This window comes from Octopus sinensis, linkage group LG10, assembly GCF_006345805.1.
Source record: "Octopus sinensis linkage group LG10, ASM634580v1, whole genome shotgun sequence".
In the NCBI taxonomy this organism is placed as follows: Eukaryota; Metazoa; Mollusca; class Cephalopoda; order Octopoda; family Octopodidae; genus Octopus; species Octopus sinensis.
Window position 1 is genome coordinate 88,785,885 of NC_043006.1, and position 10,000 is coordinate 88,795,884.

A 10,000-nucleotide genomic window follows, 5' to 3' on the forward strand; every position below is an offset into this window, starting at 1 on the left:
TCAGTTGATGTCAGTATCTTGCGGGTTTTAACGTCTATTAGGTGGATTTCTTTTACAAACCTGTCAAGCATTCCGAATGTTGGAACCAGCACTGATACAGCAAATGTATTATGGGATATTTTCTTATTGTAAAAAGAGAGTTCTGACTGCCACATTTTCCAAGGTCTGGCATAATATTCTCAGGTCACTCAATTTTTACTCACGCTACATTTGTATGATATTTTCATCAAAGCCTATGTAATTTTAACATTCTTTGTGTTGGATAGGAGAGACAGAGGCCATTGATGCACAGGTTTTGGATCTGGGAGACTGATTTTCCAGGTTCAATAATCAAATATAATATTTTCTTTTGGTCAAATACTACTGTGTCAGCTGAAAATTTTGTTATTAACTCCAGTTGTGTTTTGGCATTGTTAACATTTTTAGCTAAAAACTTTAAGTCAAATTATGGATTACATTATTATCTCTAGCAGTTGCAGACCCTAGCATATAGCCATTTCATTTTTGTAGCAGGAATGATAATGGATTTAGTAACAAAATGAACAGAATTAAAGAAAGACACTTTCCTTAAAATATTCCCTTATGAAATTTAGAAACGATCGTTTCGCCCTTTGTTCTAAGTGTAAGAATTGTTTCTCAGGTCTTTGTGAGCCTCTCAATGGCAACAATTAAGATAGCAAGCACTTTTGCCAACTGGAGATGCTTCAGCAGCTATGAATGAAAATACAGTCAAATAAATACCTATGATCAAGTCATACTGTTGTAAGGCTCCTCCGATGTTTTTCTTTTGTTTTTACTTCAGACAGTACAGCTTTGTTTATTGAAAGTTGTTCGCACACCTGCACACACCTTTCTTTCCACCGGACTGCTCATCAATCACAATGTTTTTAAACTTACAATGACCCTGGGGGATTGATTGAGACAGTCTGTGTACAGTTTGCATATAATGTTTAAGCAAGCTAAGGTCCTATATTTTTTAACCAACTCGGTGGTTGCATTCTTGGCAACAAGATTTGCCTGTGCTACAGCAAGCCAATTTGTTATGTCAATCTGACCTTCCGTAATACTTTTCAATATACTTATTAGTGGTTTCATATAAAATGTATGCCTCTTAAGCCAGTACCCAACTATTAGGTCCTTTCCAGGTGCCTTCCCATTATGTTGTTTGCCTACAGCTATGGTGAAGGTTCCCGGGTTAGTTGCAAATGTTTTATTGTTGATGTTGGTGCAGTATTCTCTCCTTACTGCATTTAGTCCCGATGCATTCAGGTTGAGATCCCTCTTTTCATTCCAGATTTTCAACCAGAACGATTCAAGATCTTCTTGGGTGGTGGATTTCCTAACGGTAATATTTTCCTTCTTCATCTCTCTGTGTGATACCTATATATGTTTGTATGCATATATGTATGTATGTATGTATGTATGTATGTATGTATGTATGTATGTATGTATGTATGTATGTATGTATGTATGTATGCATGCAGTCATGTATGTATGTATGCATGTATGTATGTATGTATGTGTATGTAAAACCTGCAATTTCACGTGATTACTGGTCATTTCGCTCGTCTTCAGGTACTAATCACACAGAGAGTGATTATTGTGTTGTATAAGCGTTTATCATAATAATCCAATGACGTGCAGATGTCACTTTATATTGACCTCATTTGTCATTTCATCCACTGAAAGTCCTATGGCAATCGAAGAGTAAACTTATGTGCTGATCTAACCGGCTGGAAGCGCAGAATAATTTGTAGCTTTCCTGTGTCACCTATACTTCACACCACGCAGATCTGCAGTGGGAACGAACAGCCATATGAGAGGTCATGGACGGAAAGCTAGAAATACCATTGACAACGAGAAAGCACAAGGAGACGACAATCACCTGTGAAGATGGAGTAGCCACCATGTATGTATGTATGTATGTATGTATGTATGTATGTATGTATGTATGTATGTATGTATGTATGTACGTACGTGTGTATGTATGTATATTATTAATTAATCAATTAATTAATTGATGTATTGGTGGGGAAATAGTTAAGAAGTTCGCTTTTCAACTTCGTAGTCACGAGTTCGATTCCCACTTCGTGTCATCTTTGGTGGACCTTATTTCCTACACCTTCGAATCTCCCTATAGGTTGTGGGTGAAATTGGATATACGAAAACTGTATGGAAGTGTATCGGATGTCTTGCACCGATTGTGCCTGAAAATGACACTATGTTTACACGTCCCGTGGTTCACTCACACGCCTTTATGCCAATTCAATGGGCAGGCCAATTCGTCATGTAAATGCTATTTGCTAACAATAACCACACTGTGTAACAAGATTCTTATTTTATTTTATTTTATGTCATGTTTGTCTTTGGTTAGTAAGTGTAGTTTCCTATTTTCTTCTATCTAGAAATTAAAGAAAATCACTACTAATCTCTTCAAACTTTGCTTTTGTTACATAGAGATCAATGTTTTGAAGCTGACCAATTTTCCATTACATTTCAGACAGATTCACCGCCGCTGATTTGCTAAAGCAAAAATATCGTTATAGCAAGTATTCTGCTCAATACCACAGATTTGCCTGTCATTTGCTTGACTTTAATCACCATGTCCTTTAGTGGCTGACAATATGCATATCTCTGATCACGACCAGGACCAGTGGGGAAGTATCAGCCATATGTTGATTTGGGTTTGAATAAATGTGACAAAAGCAAAGTTTGAAGGAAATATTAGCCATTTTTCATAATTTCTAGAGGTAAGCAACTAGGAAATAACAGTGGTTATACAGGACGAAAATCGTCTTACACACTGTTATTTATCTCGAAATGCAGACAGAAACTGAAGATTTCTTACTTACCCACAGGGAAAGGAAGATTTGTGGAGATAATGGTACAAGGCGAAAGATAAACTTTATGCTGAATTAGGACAATGCAGTTTTATAACAACATAGTTATAAGAGAATGTAGTTTTGAGAAAGATAATATTTTATCTCACTGCAAGGTAAACATGCATGTTTTCTAAAAGCTCTCTTTTCTAATAATCCAATCTTATCGTCGCACAATGACTCTCTTAATAGTATGTGTGAAAGAGTAGTATACATATAAATATATAAGCATGAGTACACACCTGTAAGTGTTTTGTGTATGTGTATGTGTATATATATATATATATATATATATATATATATATACACATACACATACATATATACGTACACACTTGTAAGTGTTTGTTCATGTCTATGTATGTATATGTTTGTATATATATGTATATATATATATATATATACATATATATATATATATATTTTTATATATATATATATATATATATATATATACTTACATATGTGTATCTGCGTGTGTATGCGCGTTTATCACGTATAATAATTTATCTGTATTTGTATATTTCGTGTAACACAGTAGGAGGTGATCAAACCAAAATTAAATAATAGGAATTGCAACAGAATAAAAAGGAGGTGTCTCTATCACTCTCACTATCTTGTTATCACACACACACACACACACACACATACATACACACACACACACACACACGCACATATACATACACACAAACACACAAACATACGCACCCATATACACACTGACATAAATCAATGTACGTATATGTGTGTGTGTGTGTGTGTGTTTGGGTGTGTATTCCGAACTTAAATTTTCTAATTTAATGGGTGAGTACGTTTCGAGTGTCTCTGATGTAATGTAAAAGGTGGTCGTCCGGTATATGATATATACGTGACTCCAGTCCTGTAGGCGGTTCTATTCACTCTTTCTATGTGAAAATCTACTTCTGAAAGTTTGAAATTATGCTTTTAAATTTACAGTATTATATATACGTCTATATGTATATATGTGTATGTGTACGCGTATGTATATATGTACATATATATATTTTAATTATATATACAGATATATATATATATATATATATATATTATATAATATTATATATATATATAATATATATATATATATATATAATTATATATAAAGGGTTTAGTAAAATAAATACTTTGCCGCATACTGAACTCATTAGAAATAGCAGCTAAAAAACTGTTTTAAGCTATTTCTAATACTTAAAGAAAATCTTCTCATATATAGTGTTTGCTTAATTCAACTCACAAAAGTTTGGGGGTAAGGACATCGAAATCAAAAATCAAATGCTAAGGTTATTCGAGAACGTACGTTTCCAGATTAGTCAAACCAACATTTCTATCATCGGCTCAGAAATTCCTTGGTTTGGATTTGGAAACACTGAAAATAAAACCATACCCTTTCGAAGATCTGCTTCCAACTAACAGTGCCAACAAATTCAAATAAGCAAGCGAAGAATCTCTGTTCTCCCTTCTCCCTTTCCACCAGCGTGGGTTAAAATCATCAAACACTATGCTTATTTCGGTAAAATCCGAAGCATTAATCAGAGGGAGATTAATTATAATTCAACAATTGAGGGCAAAATTAATTAATTATTAATCAATTTCACCAAGTGTTCAGTATGCAAAGGGACCATTCAAGGCGAATTCAAATTATTACATTATATAAAAGGGCTTAGTAAAATAAATTACTTTGCCGCATACTGAACTCATTAGAAATAGCAGCTAAAAAACTTTTTTAAAGCTATTCTAATACTACTTAAAGAAAATCTCTCTCATATATAGTGTTTGCTTAATTCAACTCACAAAAGTTTGGGGGTAAGGACATCGAAAAATCAAATGCTAAGGTTATTCGAGAACGTACGTTTCAAGATTAGTCAAAACAACATTTCTATCATCGGCTCAGAAATTCCTTGGTTTGGAAGTAGGAGGGAGGGAAAGAGAGAGGAGAGAAGGAGAGTGAGGGAGCAGAGAGAAAGAGAGAAGAGAGAAAGAGAGTAAGAGAGAAGAGAGAAAGAGAGTAAGAGAGAAGAAGGAAAGAGAGTAGGGGTGAAGAGATGTAGGAGTGAAGAGATGTAGGAGTGAAGAGATGTAGGAGTGAAGAGATGTAGGAGTGAAGAGATGTAGGAGTGAAGAGAAGTAGGAGTCGGGAAGGAGGTTAGATGAAGAGGGGAGGAGAGTTGAACCCAAATGGCGTAAAAGCGTAAAATAGTGAAGACAGAAGAATATATATATATATATATGTATATATATATATACTCTCCGAGGCATTTGAAAATAACCTCAATGTTATCAGTAGATCTATACATACGTCTAATTTTATGAGGACAAGTATATAGTTCTGTATGTTATATTGAATTAGATGATCGCACTGAAGAGTCCACGGACGATGTTACGTATGTATTATACGTATGTATTACAATTTTTCTGAATTTTCAGATTTTTGTATATGCTAGGCTACTGATTTTAAATTGATGTTAATTAAATTAATATTCAATTTATCACCCTCATTATTTAAATACATATATATATATATATATATATATATATATATATATATATATATTATATATATATATACATACATATATATATAATATAATATAAATAATATAATATAATATAATACATATCTATATATATAAAACTCTAGTTGTGTGAGTGTCTGTCCCCTTCGATTTAGATTCCTAACTCCTCCCACATTTTGCGGTGCAGTTTAACCAAATTCGGATATCTTATAGTCGTGATTCATATCGAGCCCGTCTGACTATTAGCGCGCGTCAACGATGAGTCTACGATTTTAAAAATAATTTAACATCATTTTTTATTCCATTTTATGCATAAAATGCATCGTGTGTCGATGGCGGCGGAGTTGGCGTCCACGCTCACAGCTGCACCTGTTTGCTTCTCCCCCTTCCCTCCCTCGTGAAGCTGTGGGGAAGGGAGTGTAAAGAAATCAACGTCGTAATGCGTTGTGAAGGAAACCAGCGTTCTTTTAGAACAACGACTTCATGGCTTGAAGACACCAAAACAAAAATGGCTAAGAAAGGCCGAATTTATAAGGGAAGTAACTCTCTAAAAATGCTTATATAGTTATTTCCCTTACAAACCCGAGCAACGCCGGGCGATACTGCTAGTATATATATATATATATATATATTATATATATATATATATATATATATATATATATGCCTTCGAAACATGCCTGACTCCTCTAGCGACAGCTGATGACGGGGGTTTTGTCCTTGTGTAACCTGTCCTGTATTTGGTTTTCGTTTTCCGTTTTCTTGTTTTTTGTTTTTTGGCTTTTTCTGCTTCTACGTCTTATTGTGATGTCCTGTACTTCCGTATAATTATTTATATATGCATGTATATATACATGTAGATGTAGGTACGTACATATATGTTTGTATGTATGCATATATTTTTATTTATCTCCTTATTGTCTGACAGCGCCCCGCATCAGGTTCGTTCCGATTCGTCGTTTCGATCCACTTCTTGGTCCCCTTTTTTTATATTAATATTATTATATTGAAGATGCGGTACTCTCTCCCTTTGCTTTAACCTCTTCAATCTTTCTCCCTCCCCCTCCTCCTCTCTCTTCGCCGCGTGTCCCCCTCCTCCTTCCCTCTTCCTTGCCTATAAAACAAAATTCCTTTACACGTGGTTACCACTATTGAAAAGACTGCCTCCACGCGCTGCTACTACACTTTCGTCCTTGCCAGCAAAAAGGCTTCTTCGTTCGTCCCCTTGTGTGGTTAATTTCCTGTATAGTATTCTTGTTATTTTCTCGTTTTGTAACTAATTGTACTTTTTGTACATGTATTTTTATTTTTGCAGTTTTATTGTTTGTCTATGCCAGAAAAAAGGCTTTTTCGTTCGTCCTCTTGTGTTTGTTTTTGTACATGTATTTTAATTTTGCAGTCTTATTGTTACGTCTTGTTTGTGTTCGTACTCATTGTGCCCCGCTGCTTGAAATTTTATTTTAATTCTCTCGCAGGAAGGCCTATTGGATTAGTGTTCTGTTATGCCTTCGAAACATGCCTGACTCCTCTAGCGACAGCTGATGACGGGGGTTTTGTCCTTGTGTAACCTGTCCTGTATTTGGTTTTCGTTTTCCGTTTTCTTGTTTTTTGTTTTTTGGCTTTTTCTGTTTCTACGTCTTATTGTGATGTCCTGTACTTCCGTATAATTATTTATATATGCATGTATATATACATGTAGATGTAGGTACGTACATATGTTTGTATGTATGCATATTTTTTATTTATCTCCTTATTGTCTGACAGCGCCCCGCATCAGGTTCGTTCCGATTCGTCGTTTCGATCCACTTCTTGGTCCCCTTTTTTTATATTAATATTATTATATTGAAGATGCGGTACTCTCTCCCTTTGCTTTAACCTCTTCAATCTTTCTCCCTCCCCCTCCTCCTCTCTCTTCGCCGCGTGTCCCCCTCCTCCTTCCCTCCTCCTTCCCTCTTCCTTGCCTATAAAACAAAATTCCTTTACACGTGGTTACCACTATTGAAAAGACTGCCTCCACGCGCTGCTACTACACTTTCGTCCTTGCCAGCAAAAAGGCTTCTTCGTTCGTCCCCTTGTGTGGTTAATTTCCTGTATAGTATTCTTGTTATTTTCTCGTTTTGTAACTAATTGTACTTTTTGTACATGTATTTTTATTTTTGCAGTTTTATTGTTTGTCTATGCCAGAAAAAAGGCTTTTTCGTTCGTCCTCTTGTGTTTGTTTTTGTACATGTATTTTAATTTTGCAGTCTTATTGTTACGTCTTGTTTGTGTTCGTACTCATTGTGCCCCGCTGCTTGAAATTTTATTTTAATTCTCTCGCAGGAAGGCCTATTGGATTAGTGTTCTGTTATGCCTTCGAAACATGCCTGACTCCTCTAGCGACAGCTGATGACGGGGGTTTTGTCCTTGTGTAACCTGTCCTGTATTTGGTTTTCGTTTTCCGTTTTCTTGTTTTTTGTTTTTTGGCTTTTTCTGTTTCTACGTCTTATTGTGATGTCCTGTACTTCCGTATAATTATTTATATATGCATGTATATATACATGTAGATGTAGGTACGTACATATATGTTTGTATGTATGCATATATTTTTATTTATCTCCTATATATATATATATATATATATATATATATATATATACATATATATATATATATATATATATATATATATATATATATGCATATATAAAAGTGAAGTTGTGTGAGTGTCTGTCTCCTACGATTTAGATTCCTAACTACTCCCACATTTTGCGGTGCAGTTTAACCAAATTCGGGTATGTTATAGTCGTGATTCATATCGAGCCCGTCTGGGTATTCGTGCGCGTCTACGATGAGTCTACGATTTTAAAAATAATTTAACATCATTTTTTCCATTTTAACGCATATTTTTTTTTATAAAGGGAAGTAACTCTCTAAAAATGTCTACGATGAGTCAACGATTTAAAAAAAACTTACCATAATTTTTTTTCCATTTTTAATGCATTTTTTTGCTATTTTTTGGCTCTAACTTTCTAAAAATGCTTATATAGTTATTTCCCTTACAAACCCGAGCAACGCCGGGCGATACTGCTTGTATATATATATATATATATATATATATATATATATATGAAAAATGTATATATATACATATGTATATTCTTTTACTCTTACTTGTTTCAGGCATTTGACTGTGTCCATGCAGGAGCACCGCATTTACTCGAGCAAATCGACCTTGGTGGAGGTGGTGGTGGTGGTGGTCATGGTGTTAGTTGTAGTGGTGCTGGTGTTGGTCGTCGTGGTAATCGTGGTGGTGTTTGTGGCAGAGGTGTCCGTAGTAGTATATGACTGTGAAGCTGTCGTCTGGGTTCTTCCAATTTTTTCGTGTGTCGATGGCGGCGGAGTTGGCGTCCATGCTCACACCTGCACCTGTGTTGCTTCTCCCCCTTCTTCCCTCCCTCGTGAAGCTGTGGGGAAGGGAGTGTAAGGAAATCAACGTCGTAAAGCGTTGTCAAGGAGACCAGCGTTCTTTTAGAACAACGACTTCATGGCTTGAAGACACCAAAACAGAAATGGCTAAGAAAGCCCGAAAGCAAATTCTACAAAATCGGGAAACACCCCACACAGGGAAGGTTTCCCGTGCAAAGAATTTGCACAACCGAATGTTTTAGTTGTTGCACAACTTTTACTTAAAAAATATTATCCAAACACAAACTTTTGAAGGTAATATTGTATGGCGATGGTACTTGTGAAATATGGTAATGGATTTAGTAGCCAAAAGGAGAGAGCAGAGGCATATTATGGTGGTGGTGGAGGCGGTGGTAGTGGCAGCGGTGGTAGTGGCAGCGGTGGTGGCGGTGGTGCTGGTAGTGGTGATGATGGTGGTGGTGGTGGTGGTCGTCGTCGTCGTGGTCTTCGTGATGGTGGTGGCGATGGTGGTCGTCGTGTTTGTGGTAGTGGTGGTTCGTCGTGTTTGTGGTGGTGGTGTTGTTGTTGTTGTTTGTGGTGGTGGTGGTGGGGGTAGTGATGATGGTGGTGGTGGTGGTGGTGGTGGTGATGATGGTGGTGGTGGTCGTGATCGTGGTGGTCTTCATGATGGTGGTGGCGATGGTGGTCGTCGTGTTTGTGGTGGTGGTGTTGTTGTTGTTGGTGGTGGTGGTGCTGGTCATGGTGGTAGTGGTGGTGGTGGTGGCTGAAGCTGTCGTCTGGGTTCTTCCAATTTTTTCGTGTGTCGGTGGCGGCGTTGGCGTTCATACTCGCATCTGCACCTGTGTAGCTCCTCCCCTTCTTCCCTCCCTCGTGAAGCAGCGGGGAAGGCAGGGTAGGGAAATCAACGTCGTAAAGCGTTGTCAAGGAGACCAGCGTTCTTTTAGCACTACGACTTCATGGCTTGAAGTCGCCAAAACAGAAATCGCTAAAAAAGCTGAAACAGATCCACAAAAACGGCAAAAACCGCCACACAGGGCAGGTTTCCTGTGCAAACAATTTGCACAACCGAATGTTTTAGTTGTTGCACAAATCTTTATATATAAAAGTGAAGTTGTGTGTCTGTCTCCTACGATTTAGATTCCTAACTACTCCCACATTTTGCGGTGCAGTTTAACC